General features: G+C 37.8%; 1 protein-coding gene across 1 annotated transcript in view; it reads right to left on the bottom strand.

The window, feature by feature from the left end:
- Window positions 1-682: 682 nt before the first annotated feature.
- LOC135204739 (gastrula zinc finger protein XlCGF7.1-like) overlaps window positions 683-23537 on the bottom strand; it is a 61821-nt gene continuing 38966 nt past the window's right edge. Inside the window, exon 2 of the transcript XR_010312321.1 lies at window positions 683-850. The gene's annotated coding sequence lies outside the window, so the exon portion shown is untranslated. The remainder of the gene's footprint in view (window positions 851-23537) is intronic.

Here is a 23537-nt window from a genome sequence, read left to right as displayed (position 1 = left end):
CCTGGAAGAGGAATATTCACAGACTGCCAGGCAGAGGCTGCCGTGTGGTGGCTGCCATTGCTTCCTTTTGAGTTCAGAAGATTTCTCTGATCCACTTCATAGAGCTAGAAAGTGCGAGTAACCTCCTCTCTCCCCACTCCCCTCCCTCTCTCTCTCTCAACATGGACACGAAGGTAGAAATTAAACTCCCCAGGAAAAGAAAAAAAAATAAGATTCAATTGACGACAACTCTCCCTGGGTATCGTAAGGAGGAACTACCTTTCATAAATGAAGTTAACTTTTAAGGTTTAGCATTTTGTATCTCTCTCTTGGTCAATGTTAATACGAATATTATACTCAATGGAATATTATGATATGTATGCTATAATTATCGAGTTCAGTAGGAAAACTAGGTCACACATACAGCACCTTCATACACACATGGGAAATTATTACTCGATATGCACAGACTATCTATACCACAGGTCGAGTTCTACCGTCCTCTTCCTCTCTCTTTGAACAGTAAAACGCTTTGTAAAATGTAAACAATTTAATACGAACAAGTAAAGAACATCTAACATTAATGAACATAAAACCAGCAGAGGCAAACTAAGGGAAAAAAATCACAATCAGCTAACAAGCAAATAGAAAATTACGTTAAATTATAATTGAATCAAAATTACACACACTACAGCTATGGTAACATTAACAAACAATAACAAACTAACACAAACGAAGAGTAAACACAAACTAAACCGAAGGCAACAAAGTTGTTCCGTTAGGTTCCATTGGATCTTGAAATGCACTAAAGAAATAAACGCCATGAACTGGACCCGAAGGAACAAGGATCTCTCGAACGTCTCACACCTTCCTGTCAAAAAAGCAGAGGTAAGTAAGGTAGGCGCATTTATAACCATTCCACCGACAGAAAGGGATAATTGCTAGTTTTAAATATATTAGTTACTAAGAGAGAGTATCAAAGTAGTTGCATTTCCTTTGCAAAGGGAAAATGAAAACTTCCACTCATGAATGTACTAAATAATTAAAACAAATTATGACGACAATCTGAAAACCTTCAGATATTTTTGTAAATGTTAAGACTCTAACCCCATAAATTTTTCTGAACCTCAACTACAACGGTTCAGAAGACAGACATGGTTACATGAAATACTGTTCTTCTCTGAGGAGTATTATGTAGAGGGCCACTAACAGTCCATCCATGGTGGTAAAGAACTGCAAAGGAATCTTGACCCTTGGCTGGAAGCACCTCTAATGGTTGCAGTACTTTAGAGCAATTACTGCCAATCAATAAACCATTCTCCAGATCTTTTCTATAATCAGGAATCAGATCAGCAACATTCCTCAGACTGGGTACCTTTCTGAGCAATTCTGGTTTTGGTATCTGTTGATGACTCACTGGGATATCTTGATGAGCGAAGGTTTTTGGCAGAACAGTAGTGTTGTTTCCTTCCATATCTGTAACACATAAATTATGAACTGCCAAAGTATTCACAATACTTACCCCATGCATGGTTTGGAGCTTTAAAAATGTCTCTGCTCTTGTAAACTCTCTGTGATGGAACAACCAGTGCTGCCATTATCAAAAAGGGCATAAGTGTCCAAAACTTATTTGTTTCCTTTCTGATAAACTTTTACTGGGAGAATAGCCTGTAATATTGTATTTACTTCACTGAAATGATTGGTAGTACATGTGCTAACAATAATTTCTCTTGCTACTTTGCTAGAGGAGCTATCATTCTCTTTATGAAGCCACAAGTGCCAGCCAACCGCCCACGGCGAGTGACTGCCCACTCCCCCTGGCTAACCCCCCATCCACCCAAATGATCAGCGCATTCATATCCCATCTTTGTGAGTGGCCATGGATACATTAAACATAATCCCTTGGAATATTTTTGGCCTCAAGTGGAACATTCCTCTCCTAAACATGTTCTGGAAAAACCTCAAAGGCATCATTGCATTGCAAGAAACGCTCCTCTAGCCACATGACCGTGTCATCTGCGATTCAATTCATGAAGACTTCAGAACCTTCTCGACTTCATTGATGTAAGTTACAGATCAAATCGTAGCCTGTTGCCCAAAAGGGGGTCTTTCTTTCCTGTGCGAATCGTTAGACAATATGATAAAGGTGATGACCCACAGGAGTGACAGATTGCTGGGGCTTCAAGTGACAGTAGGGAACCCCAAAATCCTAATAATTAATGTTTATATGCCCTGGGAAAATAACAGTAATTTTGATCATTACTGCATGATCCTAGGGGAGTTACACAGTATTATTCACGATTCTCCTGCTGATCATATTTGTATAATCAGGGACCTTAATTCTCACCCCACAAAACAATTTTATAATGAACTTACTCACTTCTGTCAAAATCATGCTCTCCAAATTAGCGATGTAATACTCCTCCCTCCCTCCTCTTATTCATATGTACATAATAGAGTGGACACAATTACAACCTCATTGCTGGACCATTACATCACATCTCCACAACTTCATGATTCTATTATGACTTGCAATATTCGCTACAATCTTGCAACGGGCTACGATCACACACCATTACAGGTGTCATTCAGTACCCCATCCCTCCCTACTGTGAACCCCCTACCGTAAACTGGGATTTTTAAACCAACAGAAAACCAGATACTTTAGGGTGACCACGGAAACCAGGTTGCAATCAATAGTTCAACCGGCAGATGCCTTACTTTGTACTAACACAAATTGTAGAAATGACCACCATAGGAGGAATCTGAATGAATTCTATTCGAACATAATCCCTGCTATGCTTGCTTCGGGCAGGGCTGCCTATAGATTGACTGGGTTAAAGATCTGTATACATACTCACGAGAAATGTTTTTACTGTGAAGGCAAAATGGTAGTCCGAGGGAAGGACACCCTGCATTACTAATGAGACAGGCAAGAGCACAGTTCAAACTTGCTCTTAAGCACTGCAGATTAAATAAAAAACAACTAAGAGCCGATGTAATGTCTAGAAACTTAGAATCTAGTGATTATTCTCGTCTTTGGAAAGATATCTAGTCCTTAAATCCCACAACTAAAAAGCTATCACAGAGAGTAGGGGAAGCAGTTGGAGATGAGGCAATCGCAAGTATGTGGGGAGATCACTTCAACAATATCCTGATTGCATAAATGATTAAGATTCCTGAAGGGATGCAGATAACCTCCTTACTGAAAACCTTCAATTTCATTTTGCAGACTGTATTACTTCATTTAACATCAGCGATACTATAAACAGCCTACCTAATAATAAATTGCCCGGCTGTGATAGTCTTCCCGCAGAGGCTTTCAAATTCTGTCATCCGATTATTTACATTTTGCTAGCTACCCTATTCAATGGGTGCATAATTCACCAGTTTCTTCCAGATTCCCTACTCGTAGTTCACTTGATACGATTAATCAAAAACAAGCTAAAGGAGGCAGCTGACCCTGGCAACTACCGGCCAATTGCAATCACAACAATCGCATCAAAGATACTTGAGTTGGTTCTTCTAGTGAGGCTTCTCCCCTTTCTACACACCACTGACAACCAGTTCGGGTTTAAAGCAAACCACTAAACCGACACCTGCATCTACATACTGAAAGAATTGCTGAATTACTACCTATCATCAGCCTCTCCTGTTTTCCTTTGTTTTGTGGATATGGGAAAAGCATTTGACAGAGTAAACCACATGAAGCTCTTCCTGAAGCTGCACAAAAGAGGCACACCCCTTTATCTACTTGGCATTTTACACACAGCAATTCTGTGTCAAATGGGGTAACATATTATCATACACCTTTGGCTCCCTAAATGGGCTTCGGCAAGTGGGCATTCTCTCTCCTTACTTGTTTAATACATACACAGATGCCTTGAATGTCAAAGTGAACTCACTCCCAATCGGATGCACTGTCAATGAAACAACTAAAAACAACCTCTGTTACGCCGACAATAAGGTTCTGATTTCCCCATCAGTGCAAGGTCTCCAACGACTCATCGACACTTGCGGCCAATACACAGGGAAACGAAACCAAGACCCAGTGCATGCCACTGCTCCCAAAATCGCTTGAGCATATTGCAGAAACAAATTTTCCTCGGAAACCATCGGCTGGAATTTGTGCATGAATTTCTGTATTTAGGCCCCATTATCACGGACGACCTAAAGGTACGGCAGACATAGAACAGAGGCGTCGTAAACTATGTGCAACTGTCAACGTGATTGCAAGGAAGTTTGCTCTCTGTCACTGAGACGTGAAACTGCTGCTCTTCCGCTCGTACTGCTACGGTATCTATGGGTGTTCCCTCTGGATGAACTATACCCGAGAGACCATGAGACGTATCGCTGTTGTAAACAATGACATTTTGAGACACCTCACAAACAACACTCCCCGCTACCACTCCGCTACACAGGTGTTCATAGAAAACCACCTGGACAATTTAAAAATCATTGTAAGGCGAACAATGTCCAGTCTGGTAACCCGAGTGAGAAACAGCAGCAACTCGCTCATACAAAGCATCCTAAGGAGTGAAGCAAGAAGATGATCTAAATTGTGGGAAAGATGGGAAAATGAGGCATTTGTCCCCTAAAGGACTTAATATTTGTATTGGCAAGATGTCATCTGCAGATTCTGTCATTATTATTATATTTATGGCTGATATTTTACTTTATTATTATTACTGTGAATACTACCTGGTCAAAGTTTTTCTACATTCAATTTTTGTATTAAGCCCTCTGGACCTGACTACTGTAACCACCTAAAGTCTCTAGATGAAATTTAAGTCACATAATCTGTGCACTAACTGTTATAACTCTCAATGCCTTTTTTCTCTCACCAATATCATTACTGTTATTACCAGTATTATAATTACTATCTTTTATGCTACCTCATTATTATTATTATTATTATTATTATTATTATTATTATTATTATTATTATTATTATTATTATTATTATTATTATTATTATTTAGGAAGCAGACCCTCTCTCAAGCATACTTTATTAAAAGTAATGGCTACTTCAGCAGCATTACACTTGTAGAGATTCTTCTCTATTTTCCGAATAGCGGCTTTTTCCGTGCTACTTAGACAGGCTAGTAGAGCGCCTATGGAGGTCATGATCAAATACAGAGTCAAAATTGGTGTATATATTTGAATTTTACAGATAAACTATGATACCATAGTTATCAAAGTCATTAACGATATATATATATATATATATATATATATATATCTATATATATATATATATATATATATATGTCTCTCTCTCTCTCTCTCTCTCTCTCTCTCTCTTTCTTGAAGCAAGCGAGCTTTCGTCTGGAGCTGCCAGACATCCTCGGGCTGGGAAGCTGAGGGTGGACTGATCTTAGAGCGGTGTCCGTCCTCGTTTATATTTGGAGTTGACAGCAGGAGGTATGCCCCATGCTGATCTACTATTGGCTGGTGGCGGTAGGTCTCGTTTTCATTGGTGGCTTGAACCGGGTCTCAAGCCACTTTCCACTCGTTGATGGTTGCGATACTGTAAGTCCTGCAGCCGCCTTGACCTCCTTAGCGGCGCGGTTACGTCGATGGGCGTTTCGCTATGCTGCGGGACGTCATGGCTTACTTGATTATGGTTGGCTGCAGGAGTATCTCGTTCGGGGGCGTTGTCTTCCGTGGAGTTGTCGTGTTCGGTGGTGTCATTGTTGGTGGCAGGTCTTCTCATACTCGTAGGGAGGAGAAATTCTTCCTGCGTCGTATTTAGTGTAGGTTTCACTTGCTGGATGAGAAGCGCCTCCAGCAGGCGTAACCGACGGGCATCAGGGGCCTTCCCAATGATCTTCGTGTTTTGGATGATCACATCCCGGGAGATGGCCTCTTGATGTTTGGTGCGTGCGTGATTCTTGATAGCCCCCTCTTGGGCGTGGCATGAGAGTCTCTTCGACAGGCGCATGGTAGTCATACCAACGTAGGCGCCGCTGCAAATGCGGACTGGGCATGTATACTGGTACACCACATGCGTCTGCTTCAGGGGGTCTCGTACCTGTGGAGAGGGGTTATTTTTCATAATAAGGTCGCGCGTCCTCCGATTCTGGTAGTAGATAATTAGGTCGATATTTTTGGTGCAGTCGGTCGGGGATACATTTTCAGAAATAATTTTCTTGACTGAGTCCTCCTCTTCACGGTAATGTGAACTCATGAAGGCTTTATAATACAGCTTGATATTATCCTGGGGGCGGGGTTGCGGGCTCTCACTACCGTACCATTTCTCCAGGGCTGTATGGACTTCTCTGCTTATTAATTTATTTGAATACCCGTTATTTACGAGTACTTGGGAGGCGCGGTCGAGTTCCTGATGAGTGTCCTGCCAGGTCGAGCAGTGGTAGAGGGCTCTCCTGACGAAGGCCCTGACGGTCGTGCTTTTAAATCTTGCGGGGCACTCGCTGTCACCATTGAGGCAAAGTCCTAGGTTGGTTTTCTTTGTGTAGACGGAAGTACGAAGGCCGTCTTCCGTCTTACTCACAAGGACGTCGAGGAAGGGGAGCCGATCGTTGGTGCTGTATTCAACCGTGTAATTCAGCACGCTGCACTGCTGAAATGATTGACGGAGGGCTTCTACCTCATTCTCGGCGTCGACTTGAACAAAGATGTCGTCGATATATCGTCCATATCTGAGGGGCTGCTGCATCCTAGCGAAGACTCGTTCCTCCACAGTTCCCATGTAAAAGTTAGCGAAGAGTACCCCCAGTGGGGAGCCCATCGCTACGCCCTCCTTTTGGCGGAACATCTGGCCACGGTGGTTGGAGAAAGGGGCCTTCTTCGTGCAGATCTCCAGCAGCGTACGGAGGGAGGCTTCGGGTATGTTGAGGGGCGCCGTCGACTGACTCCTGTAGACACGCTCAAGGATGATGTCAATGGTTTTGTCGACAGGCACATTCGTAAACAGGGACTCTACGTCCAGCGAGGCAATAATCCTGGTGCCAGGGGCGTCCTTGATGACTTCTAAGAATTCTACTGACGACTTCAGGCTGTACCGACTCGGGACGTAGGGGGTCAAAATTTGGTTAAGAAGTTTAGCCAAGGCGAAAGTAGGGGCGGGCGTCTGGCTGATGATCGGGCGGAGGGGGTTTCCTGGTTTGTGAGTTTTTATGTTACCGTATAGATAACCCAGGCTGTAGTCTCCTTGTATGGGCGGGAGACGGACAGCGTTAGTCGCAGCATTCACTACACTGATGACCCCGTTGGCCTCCCTCTTGAATGATGAGGCATCAGTAACATTAAACACGTCTACAGAAGTCAGTCCACAATCCTATATCCGTGTATATGACAATGCTGGTTACAATGTGGCAACTTTAGATGGTCATAACATGTTCCACTCAATGGGAGGAGTGAAGTGTGGTATGCCATCTGCTGAGCAGGTTACAGCTCAGACACAAGTTCCTTGGACAGAAAGGTTAAATGATGCCACACCATTTGGCCCATGTGGACTATTCAAGGTCAAAATATTATGAGGTCAAAATGTCACTCGTTTAAACAAATGAAAAAACTCCTAACTGGTAACGTGGCCTATCTTTCCTGTTGAATGCCATCTCTGAAGTTAGCTGAAGATCAAAGTATCAAACTAGGCTAATATAAACTCCCGCTTATATTTTCGTTTCCCGAAATTAGCTAACATAAAAGTGGAATGAAATGATTTCAGAATAACCAAAAAAAGAAACGTTAAACTATCATATTCTTCCCAAAGTCATATTTAAGTAAGTACCCCCTTTTTCTCTAAGTGTCAAACATTCATAGCTTATCAAAGTCAAAATAAAAAACCCATATGGTGACTTCGAATCCATCTGAAATAAAGAGACCATAATTATGACACCATAAAACATTATGAAGTAATTGTCACTTCAGATGTTAACTTTTCCAAAGTTTTTTGTATATTAGGAAAAATACAAATTACTTAAAAAATGTATTTATTCCACCTTTGCAGCATTGAAAACCAAAAGGGCTTTTTACTCTATTCATTTTTATTTATGTATGTATACATTCATGTAGATTTTGAAGAAATGCTGTAATATGAAATTTTCTTAGGTATAAACATAAACCTTATATCATATCTCCCTTCACAGCCACCCCTCTTTGTTCATTACCCTACTCACTCTTCTTAACCACCAGTTAACCCATTTCCAACGTGCACTGAAAGCTATTCCTTCATTAAAAGCTCTGGTTCGTATAGCTCTGAAAACGATGTCATATTTGAAGAAATGTAGCAGCACATACCTTCCAAGACTGTCAGTAGTGTTGCTGGTCATAATAGCTACTCTTGTATTGTATCCACAATAACAATCAGTGAAACTAATTTGAAAACTTTCATCTCTCTTCAAATTACTACTCAATTCACCCTTACTATTTTTTCTTCTTATTATCTACCGCATTTGTTTTATGGTGTTATGAGTAGCTGGGTCACATATAACTGAGCATTTGCTGTGTACTGTACCCTTCCTGCTGTTATCTCACAAAACATTTATGCTGGTGTCTTGCATTTTCCATTCTTGCCTTTGATTTGTTAATAAGATGTGTTCAAGTAAAGAAGGTTTACAGATGTGAGGTGGTGGGTGTCAATATTAACTGCTAATCTATTGTTGCATTGTTGCCTCAGGAATGTTTTGATGCTGTGTCTGGACAACGTTTGGTGGGATTGTATTCATGTTTGGATAGAACTATCAAATGCACGCTTTGTTAATTGGCCTGAGACCTTTATGGGAACCTGAATTGAATTTGACCTCAGTTCTGGCATTATGTTTCCTAACTCTGTGTTGTACTGTTTGATTTCAGATTCTCCCTCAGAAGAACCTTCCTTCCTTCATCAGTTTAGATTAGCATCAGGATTTTGGGAAATGCCTGTTGTTTAATGGTACTACATGGAACATTACCAATAGCAACTCTTAAGCATATGAGACAACAGTGAATTATTGTATGTGTATTTAATAAATTTAAACAACAAGTAAAATTTGTGTTGAATATTAGATTCATACATCAGCAGTGAAATCTGTTTGTAGTCCTTCAAGATATAGTACTTAATTTTTTAACAGATTTATTCAGTAATTATTTGTAAACAATTCTGTGTTAAAAGTTATGAATTGAACACATTGTCATTACAGAACGGGACAGGATATAAGGCTAAAATGAATCCAGAATATTCTTTAGAATTTCCTTTGAAAAGTGAAACTGAAGGTGCATTATCACTGCCTTCCATAAATCAAGAAAACAGCAACATGGCTGCCTTTAGTGGAACCAGTGATGAAGACTTTTTGTCTCTGGATCCATTGATGGACATCAAAATAGAGCCAGAGGAATTCTGTGAGTCTAATGAAGATGATGAATATTCATATGAAATGAATTCAACAGTGAATGAAAAACATCCACAAACTTGCAAAAAGGAAGTAAAACAAGAAAGAAGGAATAGTCACAATGGAGAGAAGCCTTTCAGATCACCTGACTGTGAGAAAGCATTTTACAAGACAAAAAATCTTACAAGTGATATCACAAATCCTACCAGACAGAAATTCATGTGCAATGACTGTGGGAAAGCATTTTCCCAGAAACATAATCTTATAGTTCATATGAGAATCCATACAGGAGAGAAGCCATTCATTTGCAAGGAATGTGGAAAAGCATTTTCACATAAACGAAGTCTTAAACTTCATATGAGATTACATACTGGAGAAAAGCCATTCATTTGCAACGAATGTGGAAAAGCATTTTCCCAGAAAGTAAGTCTTAAACTTCATATGAGATTACACACTGGAGAAAAGCCATTCATTTGCAAGGAATGTAGGAAAGCATTTTCCCAGAAACCACATCTTACAACTCATATGAGAATCCACACCGGAGAGAAGCCTTTTGTGTGCAACAAATGTGGGAAAGCATTTTCCCAGAAACAAAGTCATAAACTTCATATGAGATTACATACTGGAGAAAAACCATTCATGTGCAACGAATGTGGGAAAGCATTTTCCCATAAATCAAGTCTTACACATCATATGAGATTGCATACTGGAGAGGAAAAAGAAACAATATGATAAAATAAACCAGTTTCGGCAGATATTTCTCAAATGACCAACTATATGACAGATCAATATCACTTACAAATTCTGCTCAAGTAAATAATGAAGATAATGAAAAATACAGAATAGGGGATGAACAATTGAGTGGAAAATTGGCACTAGTAAAGGCCCTAGCTGCACAAATGAGAAACAAACAACAGATAAAAGCAGAACAGATAAATTGGCAGTTTGGTGAAAATCCAAAGATTGTTTATAGAAACATGAAAGAAACAGCGGAGGTATGAACACCACCGAGCAAGAAAGACCTAAAGAGATTTTGGAAGCCACTGTTTGAAGACCCTAGATAACACCAAGAGAATTGACACCATTAGGCAGAACAGCCAAAACAGCAAATGCCACCGATAAGCTTAATCATAGAAAAAGTAACAAAACTAAAAGAATATATTCATTTCAATACCCCAAAAATAGGCAAGATCTGAAATTTCTGTCTTAAAAAGATCACAGCACTACACCACACTTAAGTGCAAGTCTTTTCAAGAATAGTGAAAGGAGAAGAATCACCAGAGAGTTCACAACAGGAAGCACCAACTTTCTCCCTAAGAGCTCTGAGACTGAGCTCCCTAACAAATATAAGGTCATCTGCTGTCTATGAACAACCTACAAATGGGTCACAGGAGTCATAGCAGACGAGATCTATGAAATACAAGAAAATGAGAGAAAAGACAGAGAAAGAATACATCAGCTGCTGAAAGAAGATACGTAAGTCAGAATTAACATCAAACAACAAGATCACTGCCATAATCCAGCTGGTAATACCATTGGTGACATATGGTTTTGGCATTGTAGACTGACCACAAGGTGAGTTAGACAGGATGGATATTAAAACCAGGAAGATTCTCACCCTACGTGGATTAGGCCTGACTGAAATCAACCAGGCCTACAGAGCAACAATAGTAAGTATAGGGCAGTACTTGAAAAGCTCTGAGGACGAAAACATCAAAAAGGTTGCCCAACACCATAATGGAGCCCTGAGCCAACTATCATCAATAACAAAACAGGCTAAGAAATTTGCAGGAGATCTGATAGAAGACAGAGGGTACTGAACAGACTCCAGCAATAACGATAGCCAGGAAGACCAGGCAGAAATACAGTCACAGAGAGGAGAGACTTCGAATGGAAAGGTAGAAAGACAATGGAAGAGCAGGAAGATTTCAAGAACTGGAAAAAAGTTTCATACACAACAAAGAGTCACTCAGATGGATAAGAAATGGAGATCTAGGTTATGATGGAGAAAGACTGATAATAGGAGCACAAGATCAAGACTTCCTAACAAAGAGCTTCAAGAAAATGGGGGCATATCAGCAAATGATCCATGTAGGTTTTTTCATGCAGCGTTTGAGTGTTAGTCATCTGATATCAGCCTGCAAGACTACTTGCAGATGGTCACTACACAGCCCACCACAACAAAATGTGTAAAGTATACAGAATTGAAGTGAAAGGAAAAGTGTAGGAGCATGAACCAGATCCAGTCATCTCCAGTAGGTCTGTTGCCATCTTTTATGACAAGGAAATTCCAACAGGAAGATATATAGAAGGAGGTGCTATGAGACCTGATGTTGTGATCTGGAAAAAGGAGGAATAAACAGCAAAGATTATAGATGTGACAGTACCCAGTGACTTTGGCCTCAATAGAGCTGAAAGGCATGAAATAGCAAAATACCAAGACCTGAAGAATGACCTGAAAAGCACATGGGAACTGAAGGAAATAGAAAAAAAATACCTTTGGTGGTAGAAGCAACAGGAATTATAAAGAAAAATCTGAGAAAATATCTTCAAGGTATACAAAATTACTCAGTATAAATGAGGTTTAAATTGCTGCCCTCAAAGCAATTGTAAACACCGAGAAAAGAGCCCTTGGATATAAGGCTAGTGGAATATAGAGGTGCAACCATAGACCCCAGGTTGTGGCCCATTGCACCCCTGATATAAATTGAAAATTACGAATAGCATAGTAAGCCAGAGAGAAACCATATAGTTGCTCTATATGTCAAAGAAGTTTTTTTCAACCAAGTCCAGTCCTCTCAGAAGATAAGAGAGTTCACACTAGACAGAAATTGTTTACTTGATCTCTTTCCAAGTAGTTTTTATTACATGATTTTATTTAACTTGACTCCTGCCTCTGTTTTGATGAAGGTGTCTCAAAATTTTGTGACAACTCCTGCTAGAAAGAAGTCATATCCTGTATCTGCACTTGGTTTCCAAGAGTTCTTTTTTTAATTAGGTTTTTTTCATTAGGTTCATCTTAGAATGAATGTGTTAACTCAGAAGAAAGACGATGTTTAAAGAGTTTTTCTTTTGTACATTCATAACATATGTGAGCACTCATGGAGGATAGATATTGTTCTTTTAACCTGCATGTTGTACTTTTGTCTTGTATTCTGCAAGTCACAGTCATTGGTTCTGAATGCCAGACTGTTTTTCAGGTGTCAAAATGCACAAGCAAAGTCACTCATCAGAGAGGATGTTCAGTTGCACTGACAGATTTGTTAATGTTTTGCACCCCAAAATAAGTTGCACTTGATGTGGATCTAATTATTGTGAACTTGGCTGCAAAATCTATAGAAAAAAGGCAACAGTAACCTAAGGGACGATAAAAAGAAAAACCATATTTATATTTTTATGATCCAGTTCATGACCATCATCATTGCTGTTACTTAAAGAAGAGAAGGAGAATCTGGAGGAGGGTCTCACTGAAAATGCAGATGAAGGCTCTTCATTTGCAGAGTCTTTATTAGAAGTCAAGGCAGAGCTAAAGTATTTTGGCCAGAGTGAATTTGATGCAAAATGGTTGTGTAACCTTTATGCAAAGGTAAAATAAATGACTGTTTTATCTTACAATTTTTCTCATGGAACACAGCACAATGATAGGTTAAGAAACTTTCCTTTGCCTTCTCCACTCTTCTTGTTTCTGTGTATTTTTGTATGATTTCCAAATAAAGAATTAGTATTGTCTTTGGCTGACATGGTTTTCTTGCTCTTGTTATTCAGCATTGTGCATATATGCTCTTGTATATGTAGTTGTAAGTTTGAATATTTCCATGAAATGTTATTCTTAGTGGAACTAGAAAGAATTGATATCTTCATTAAACTGCAATGAAATTAAGGTACAGTTTTATTTGATTGTTTTTTATATGTTCTTGGTTTTAATCTTCTACAAAGATTGTGCTACAGCATTTGTAAGTAAATCATAATTCCTTGTATCAGCTCACTAAATACAGTGGACTGTGTAGTATTGTTTTTTTTAGGTTAACCAGTATGAAGTGTTGAGACTAGACTAGTTATGTAAATGACTAAAGTGATGTGTTATTCTGATTAGATTAAACCTCTTTTTTATTTAATTTCATTGTATGAACTTTGAAAATATCTTTCCTTGTGGTCCCAATGCACCAACTTCATTCACATAACAGCTGCCCTTTGGCAAACTGTGTAGGTGACTATATTCACTTTGCAGGATTATTTTCTTTGATAAAGTGAATCAGTTGAAAAAGTATGAATAGAAGCAGAATATAGCAAAACCAACAAAAACATTCTGCTATGAGGGAGAAGTTTAAAACGTGACAACCTCACTAAGTAGCTACCTCTCAATTCAAACTGCAAGCCTAACTGTTTCTGTAACTAGCAGTTAACCTCTAAAAGAAATGACTGTGCTAACTACTCCTTTGGACCTGTGGAGGCCGCTCAACAAATTGTGTAGCTAACCCGGCTCTTTTATTGGGGGAATGAATGAGGGAGTGACTGGGATCTCTTCTTCTCCGCCCCTTCATCCTTCTCCTTCTTCGGGCGGAGAGTGGATCCGGCCATCATGTGTTGGAACTATCGACCGATGCAGGGAAGTTTTGCAATGGAGCAGCCATTCTATTTATCTTTATAGAGTATAGAAGCAACTGCCCCTGTCTTTTAACTCATATTCATCCCAGAGTGTGGGGTTACGTCTCTTCCCTCATTTGAAAAAGCCGAGAAGTCTGGCGGCTGATCACGCAGCTTCTGTATTACTATGATCAATTCATCAGAGGAAGAATTCTTTTACCTGAAGATCTCTCGAAGACTGAGTTTATCTTGATGCTTGGTTTCTGCATAATGAAGTGTGGGGAAAAATATCTAAACTATTATCTTGACACTTGAGTTGAAGGGGAAGTTATCAATGCCTAGTCCAAGTACCTACTATTATCCCAAATAACTGAAGGTATGGTTGAAGGCATATTAACAGCAGACTCCATATGCAGTAATAAGCCACAAATAATGCTAGACCCCTGGAGACCTGATCCGAATGTCTAGATGAAACCAATTTGTATCTCGTCAGAGATTTTAAGTTTTTGTGGTTATTACATTTATAACATTTAAAGCTACTTATTATCCCTTGCCATACGGGTGACAAAGGCAACCCTTGTCACTTTGTTTCAGAACTTCAGTAATGAATGAACATTGTAGGTGGTAAATATAATTGCTAGTGGATATTGATATGCTAATTTACCGAATAACTTAATGTTGAGAACTTAGGTTCACTGTCCTAACCTTCATTTAACCACTAGTGTCACCGGTCTAGTTGGTCTTCGTGAACAAAGCTGTGTGGAAGGTGAAGCGATGGAATAAGGTACCTATTACAAAGCCATATTATGGCCCTCTTGTCGAGTCAAATGGAACGGAGGGCCTAAACAAAGTAGGCAATTATTGTAGAGAAGTATTTTCCGTTGGGTTTCGACATAGTTTGCACAATTCAAGACTAAAGCCCTTTTAAGATGACTACATAATAACTAACGTATGCATGGAGGTTCTGCGACAACAAAATCGTTACTTATTACCTGTCATTAAATTTGCATGATGGACAAAATTGTACAGTTTCTCCCATCGCCTGCTGGTTCCTGGATATTTGGCCTGTGACAGGATAGTTGAATGTGTCTAAATTTATGTATACAGCTAAAATTTTTGTAGCACCTAAAACTCATTTGTGTACTGGATCAGAAATATCTCCCCCCCCCTCTCTCTCTCTCTCTCTCTCTCTCGTCCTCTGGCTCTCTTCCTATCTCCTCTTCTCTCTCTCTCTCTCTCTTTTATTTTGATGATAATTTCGATATTTCAAAGTTAAAAAGTGTTACTACATGAAAGAACGAATTCTTCTTGAATCTACATAAATTATTAAGGAACACTTCTACAGTAATTAATAGCTGAAAATGTCCCGTTTTAAGGTTAACCGAAATGAGCGTAGACCTGCAATTTCAAGTGACATATTATTTGAAGGCGGATTTTCTCCTTATTTCAAGCTGAAAATAAGTTAAATGAAGGAAATTATGCTTCCAATAATCGGCATAGATTAATATATGAATTAAAAGCTGAAGAAAAGAAGCGAAATGAGCATCATCAATCTCCCTCTATGTTTCCATTGGCGTCTTTAAGGGCGGGTTTTCCTAATTAACTTGATGCCTCCCAGTTCACTCTAGTCTTCTTCCAACTGCTCTCTCTCTCTCTCTCTCTCTCTCCTCCCCTTCATTCCTTCCACTTGATTGGTCTCTACTTCCACTTCGCCATCAATCAGGTTTCGATAGAATTACCGTCGTTCTCATCCTGTCAGAAATTTGTCCGCTGTGTCAGTTACCAGAACAGTGTGATCAGGAAGCCAGAAAACAATTTATTTTACAGAAAATACATTCATATTCATTTGGAAGTTAGTGTTTATATATATCTTTTATATGGATATTCTTTAAAAATTAAAAACACAGTATTTTATAGACTTTTAAGCATAAAAACAAGTTATTCCCAGACAACACATCAGATATTTTTTTGAGGTAAACGAGTATAAAGTATAAATAGGACAGTGAGATGGATTTTTATATAATATTTAATATGCATCAAAAGGGCTTGAGTTATGTGATTTGTAAAAACTGCCATTACCTATTTTCATACAATTTAAATCATCGATTTCCATAATTTCCACTAATCACCCTTGATAGGTAATGAGTCCTCATGATTTCCATAATCTATGTTGTATATCAAGCGGAGAAATATTTCACGAATGAGACCTACTTTAAATCATAGAAGATATTCTTTATAGTTACAAGATGCTGCTAGATAGTTTAAACATTATTATTTGAGATTAATCTTGTAAATAAATGATGCAATCGTCCTGACAATTTGATGTGCTTAAAGATGTGGTTTCATATGTATGTTGAGTACCACTTTATCTTCAGTATGACGAATTCATTGCTAAATATTTTAGTCCAGTTTCCCATTCAATGACGTCTTGGGAAAATTGTAGGTAGTACAAGAAGAAGACTCGACAAAATCTCAAGGAATATTTTAAAGGTTTAATATTATATTTTTACGAATACTGAATTCTATAGGAATTAATTAAAGGTAGTAGATCGTATATTGATTGACTTCTTAGATATGATTTAGTGTTTTTCTTTCTTTGAACTTTCTGTCAAGTTTGCAAGACTTTGTTTGACAAAACTCTGGATTCAGGGAAAACACCTTTGAGATTTCCTGCTTCCATTGCAAAATCTCCTGTGGCCTCTCCCTACCTCACCTCTCATGACCTCAACCTGCCTCTCCTCTCCTTACCTCACTTCGTAACATCAGCACTGGCACGCTCAGTCCATATAAAACTCCAAGAATAAAGACACAGGATCAGCATCCTACGAGCACCTAGGAAACTTCTTTATGCACACTGACCACATCCTCCTAAAAGCCAGTCAGGTAGTCCTAGCCTGAATGACTTCCTCTACATTATTCAGTTGCCAAGATCAACCCAACCAATTATTCCATCTCTGATCAATAAAACACCAGAACAAATTCACGTCTAAGAATTCAACTCTTTTTACCTGTTGTTCTACAGAAACTTTATGACTGAGATTGCAATGAAACATCTCTAACTTACGACTTACGAGTAAACTCAAGGAGCCAGTTTTTGCATTTCCCACGAGCAACTCTCTTGGTCACACCTACTCAAGCTGTAACCATTCAAATAAATGGGCATTTATATTACCAATGATGATGGCATTATTGGTAATGACATCACATATTGCTACATTCTTCTTTAAAAATAATAATAAACTCCTACTAACTAAACTGCAAATGTTAAAATTTAATTATTTAATCATTGGTCATAATTTATATCTATATATTGATTATACTTAGCATAATTACCAGGTTATGGTGGACACAACTGGAGTTACCACTTTACATCATCCAAGAGAGATTCTGTTCTTCATTATAAACAGAGTCCAGGGATTGAAAACGAAACGTTCTGGCCTAAAAAACACCCAGCTGTTTTCTGGGCTCTATGAGAGCACCAACATCATTTTAAAAGGCTTTTACAAAGCAGCCTCATCAGTGGGGATTGTTTCAGATGCTACATAGCTTAAGATTACTGATTCAGACATTAACCTTTAAACGCCTATTGGATGTATTGTACGTCAAGATAAATTGTCTGTCGGGTGCCGATTGGACGTATTTTACGTCGACATAGAAAAGTTTTTTTAAAAATTCGCGGAAAAAAACTTATAGGCCTACCAGCCGAAAACTTTTGAATCACGCGCCTTGGGGGATGCTGGGAGTTCACGGATCAAGGTAATGTTTTGTTAACAATCGTTACGCTGGCGCGCAAGCGCCAATTTCTTTCTTATCGCACTAAAAAGTATCAGTGACACATCTCAGAAATTGTTTCGTCACTTTGACATAATTTTTGCACCATTTTAAATTAGCCATTACATGGAGTATTATATATGAAAATATGTGCAATTTCATGTAGAATACAATAAAAAATACTCATGATTGTAGCTTTTATCAGTTTTGGAATATTTTCATATAAATAACGATAAGTGCCAAAATTTCAACCTTTGGTCAATTTTGACTCTACCGAAATGGTCGAAAAACACAATTGTAAGCTAAATCTCTTATATTCTAGTAATATTCAATCATTTACCATCATTTTGCAACTAATTGGAAGTCTCTAGCACAATATTTCGATTTATGGGGAATTTATGAAAAAAACAACATTTTCCTTACGTCCGCGCGGTAACTCTTCCGAAAAAATCATACGTGTGATTGTCGTAATGTTTGCACCATTTTAGAATAGCCGTTACATAAAGTTTTATATATGAAAATGTGCGCAATTTCATGTAAAATACAACTAAAAATAACTGAAGGTTGTAGCTTTTATCATTTTCGAAATATTTGCATATAAATCAGGATAAATAAAAAAAAAAACCACGTTCGGTCAACTTTTACTCTACCGAAATGGTAAAAAAACGCAATTGTAAGCTAAAACTCTTACAGTCTAGTAATATTCAGTCATTTATCTTAATTTTGAAACAAATTCGAAGTCTCTAGCACCATATTTAGATTTATGGTGAATTAAAAAAAAAAAAAACTTTCCTTCCCTCCGCGCGTGGATTCTCCGCCGCAAATCTCCGAAATGCATGCATCGCATTCTCGGAATATTTGCTCCGTTTCATATTAGGCGTTTCATAGAGTTTTATATATGAAAATGCGCGCAATTTCATGTAAAATACAACAAAAAATAATTGAAAGTTGTAACTTTTCTTATTTTTGAAATATTTGCATATAAAAAATATATAAAAAAATTTGACATTTGATCAACTTTAACTCATCCAAAATGGTCAAAAACTGCAATTGTAAGCTAAAACTCTTACATTATAGTAATATTCAATCATTTATCTTCATTTTGAAACAAATTGTAAGTCTCTAGAACAATATTTAGATTTATGGTGAATTTTTGAAAAAAACATTTTTTTACATCCGCGCATTACGAATTCATGCATCATTTTGTGATAATATTTTCTCTGTGTTGCTTTGATCGTTTTACAAGGTGTTATATATCAAAATGATTGCAATTTAGTGTACAATACAACGAAAAAAAATGAACTTGTTAGCTTTAATCGTTTTGCTCACAGCGCGATTTGAATACAATTATATATGAAATTTTGTTTTCGCACTATCATATATCGCATTATTTATATATGATAATGATATTTTTTTTCATTTTTGATGATTGTATACTAAACTTTAGGCAATGACAAAAAAGGAGCCAAAAATGAACTCTTAATCTTGAAAACTAAGTGCGCTGTGATTTTTTGAAAATAATATTTTTTCTGCTTCGGCACTCACTCCGAGACCCCCTCGGCATGCGGGAGACGATTTTTATTATACCCCTTAGGCGTTTAAGGGTTAAACAGACCCAAAACCTTTACATTATAGGTATGGAAAATAATGAAATAGTACACTGTATATGAATAATTATGTGTGCCTGTTTACATAATACTGGAGAGAATAATAATTTCAGAACAGTATATTTCAATCATATCACCCCAAAATGCTGATATGTCAGTCAAGTAACTCGCACAAAAACATTTTCACTTTCATGTTGCATACTCTATTTATTTAAGTATATATCTCTGATTCCATTGTAAAAATCTACATGAAAAAAATACCTTACCATTTTCATTTTATTGAACATTTAATATGAATAAGATAAATGACCCTACCTAGTTTATTTCTTTTGGAAACTTTATTATAAATAAAAAATTGCATAACATTTACATTAAACATCTCTTCAAATAATGTTATTCATTACATTAAGCAACCTATGAAATATATAATATAATAAACAATGAAAAATACCACTAGTTGTTACTACAAAGACAAAAATTCACTAATATAAAAAAACATATTCTCCACAGTCGAAACACCTACTTTGAAGTATTTGGAAAAAACAAACAATTATGCCTTGTGGCTTGGCTACCCCTTCAGAATTTATGAGTGAGCACTTCAAAATAAAATTTACCAATGACACAAGAAATGAATTGTCTTAGTGAGAAGCAAAAATCTGGATCAAGTGAAGTCAGAGAAGTTGGACAGTTAAAATCAATTGAATACAAATGTCCAGAGATAACGTCCTTTGCACCCCAGCATGTGGTTCTCATGCCCCCAAGGGCTATAAATGCCCCCTGTCAAGAACCCTTGGTCTAATCTTTCAGAATCTGTACCAAGTACTGGGGTTCGAGCCCATCATGCAAGTGTGGGCTCATTCCTAACCTCTTTCAAAGGATCTTCCAGTGCAATGGAAACTAACATTACAGCAGTATTCACACACTCTATACTCAGGCTATGAAAGATTGAGACTCGAGGGTGATTAGCACTGCTGCCGTATTTTCTTAAACTCTTTCAAACTTTTCAGGAAAAGGGTAACAATTTGGTGGAATTGGCAGATATTTTGAGCGGCGCTGCCATTTCCTCCTGTATGGATGATTAAGGGAATTAAGTGACTGCCGAGGGTTACAGTAATAAGTGGATTGTCTGTCACTTCCCTCCATTCATCGGTAATAAAACAAAACATGAAGATCAAAACATTATGCTACTTGGACCTTGCTGTACATTGTTCAAATTGCCCAAAGCAAAATTTAAAGCACATCAATGGAGTGGTCGGTTATGGTCTTGGCCTGCCACCTCGGTGGCCGGGAGTTCGATTCTCGGGCATTCCACTGAGGGGTTAGAGATGTGTATTTCTGGTGATAGAAGTTCACTCTTGACGTAGTTCGGAAGTCACGTAAAGCTGTTGGTCCCGTTGCTGAATAACCACTGGTTCCATGCAATGTAAAAACACCACACAAACAAACAAACAAAGCAAAATTTAATTAGGGTTATGCATATATATATATATATATATATATATATATATATATATATATATATATGTATATATATATATATAATATATATATATATATATATATATATATATATATATATATTATATATATATACATATATGTGTGTGTACTTTCTATGTAAATAAGTAGGTTGATACTTTAACGTAAGCAGCATACACATGGCATACATTAATTCAAAATGAAGCCACTTTTGATTAAAAGCAAATAGCTGGACAGTACGCTCGAATATGTTCACTCTTAGGATTAACCTTACTTCGAGGAGGTTTATCCTGAAAATTGTACCTTTTTGGATTAGGATTAAATACCTCCTTTGGCAAGATGGGAGACGTGTCAATGCCGCTAATTGTAGGAAAGTCTCATCTTTCGTAGTTAGAGTAGAGTGGATGTTACTTCCCCAAGAGATCAGGCACTTGTGAATTCTTCTGAATATAGAAGCTTCTCCAGGACTTATCGTGCGAGTTGGTGCGACAGTGATATCGTTATCCGTACTTCGAAGGAGGCGATGGCCTTGGAACTAGGCCTATGTCGATTTACGATGGGTTATTCTCTGACCAAACTAATAACAACCAGGTTAAGACAACAAATAGCCTTCTACTTTCTGCCAACTTCTGAGAAAAGGTTTCCCAAAGTCCTATTTTTGCCGAGGTGCCATAACCATTTTAGCAGACAATATATTTAGTACGCAATAAACTTATTTTGGTGAAGAGACTCGTCTTTCTTCACAGTTTTTCTTGAAGAGGTACAGCCTCTTATCTTGTTTATTGGTTGTTACAGAATCATCTTCATTCTAATCAAGTAAATGTAACACCGAGAGTGACTAAAGCTTTCAACCCGTATCTTGAATAGTGTCATGAATTTTGGCTCTGATGTTTTCATGCCAGTTCATCGCACTCGAGCTTTTATAAAAACGCCTTTTAGAGGAACTCGGATGTCACGGCAAACTTTAACTTCAAATAACTGATAAGCTGAATTCTACAGTGTACTACGGTGCTTTGAGGAAACCTATAATCTAGAGGAGTTTTGAAGAAAAAGGTTATCCGTTATGCACATACATTAGTTTCTCTTATAACAGAGTCTATAACTACTTAGATTTGCAATGATGAAATGCGACAAATTTTGATACGTCAATAAACACAGAAACAAACGTTGAATGTAGCAAAGCAAAACTGCATATCCAGGTTCCACACCGTTAATTACTGCCGCCGTTTAAAACGTGTCATCAGCACCATTTCTTATCAACCATCTGATCGCCTCTTGAAACATATATATGACTTGATTCCTTTCTGGAATCTCAACATAATCTGAGCGAAACATGTGGAAGAACTTTGTTAGGAATTCCTGCTTAACTCCAGATGTTGTGTGGGAATTTGTCAACAATCCTTCACTGTGAGTTCCACCTTCAATATAATTATTCACTTCGAATGAGAATCTGATATCAGTGATGCCTTCTGTGTTTAGACCAAGTTGTCTTCTTTCTATAGAGATAACTTACTCCTGAGGAGAACTGAATTCAAAATATGTCGGCATCACACTAAACAACTATTATATATGCTCCCAGTTCGTCATTTTCACAGTAACAACCTCAGTTTGGGAAGCAACCGGTGACCTTATAAGTATATCAATCCTCTGAACCTGTGAGTTGCTCCGAAAGATAGGCCTAATGCTCTTTACAATCATGATTGCTTACCTACGTTCAGTTTGGAGCAAGTGATTCTTTTACTAATGAGGAAAGAAGTCCTAAAAATGAATCCCTGGGTGTTTTTGCTACTTGCCCACTCTGTCAGTAAATTAGAAATCTCTCTCTCTCTCTCTCTCTCTCTCTCTCTCTCTCTCTCTCTCTCTCTCTCTCTCTCTCTCTCTCTTGCAAATTTTAGTCCTTCGTATTCAAACACATTTACACATTTCAATTTTTTACTTTAATAAAAACCCTGCTTTTAAAAATGATTGACTGGTCAGGTATGCATAAACAATGACAGAACCTGTAGGCCTTACAAGCAGTCACCAATGGGTGCCTGTAGTATTCCAGTTGAAAACTTCAAAAACAGATGGCTGAAGCCACCAGCAACCCACAATAAAAAGTTTCCAAGAAAACAGGAATTCAGAAACCAAGAGTTAAACTATGATGAAGAGTTATATATGTCTAAGTTTTGGAACCGACTGGCGATTGTCAAATGGAAACACTTTTCTGTTATTCATTCCACCTTTGTGGTCAACATAAGCAGTGGACAGTCCTGTTTAACCTTCCAAAATAAAGTTCCATAGTATTTTTCATGTTCAGTGTTTACTGAAATAATATCTGTCAAATTTTCCAGTTTTCATTACTATCAACAATATATAAAAAGCTCAAATGACTCCAGAATCCACAGAGTCGTATTTCTAAACTGCTATAGAATAAAGTTCTCCTTTAATGATGTCAGCTACCTAGGAACCTTCAACTCACAACAGAGACAGCAACAGCTTATTCCATGTCCTTCCTTCAATCGCTCAGAGGTGGTAATGAGATGCTGTGGTAGTCTTTTATTTAGCAATAATGGACTTTTACTACGGTCTACCAAGCAACGAAAGGACACCTTCTTCACAAGGAACAACAGAATTACCTTCAGAAACCGTTGACATCATATCTCGTTCACTTTGCATGAAAGCACTTCAACCACCTCCCTTTCATAAACAGCTATCATACACAGATCAGAAGCACAGGATGAATAACCACATAAAATATGAGTACGACAAACCTAGTACTATTCAGAATGAAATCTGGGTTTGA

Source organism: Macrobrachium nipponense, chromosome 47 (genome assembly GCF_015104395.2).
Source record: "Macrobrachium nipponense isolate FS-2020 chromosome 47, ASM1510439v2, whole genome shotgun sequence".
NCBI lineage: Eukaryota > Metazoa > Arthropoda > Malacostraca > Decapoda > Palaemonidae > Macrobrachium > Macrobrachium nipponense.
This window is presented reverse-complemented; position numbering and strand designations above follow the sequence as displayed.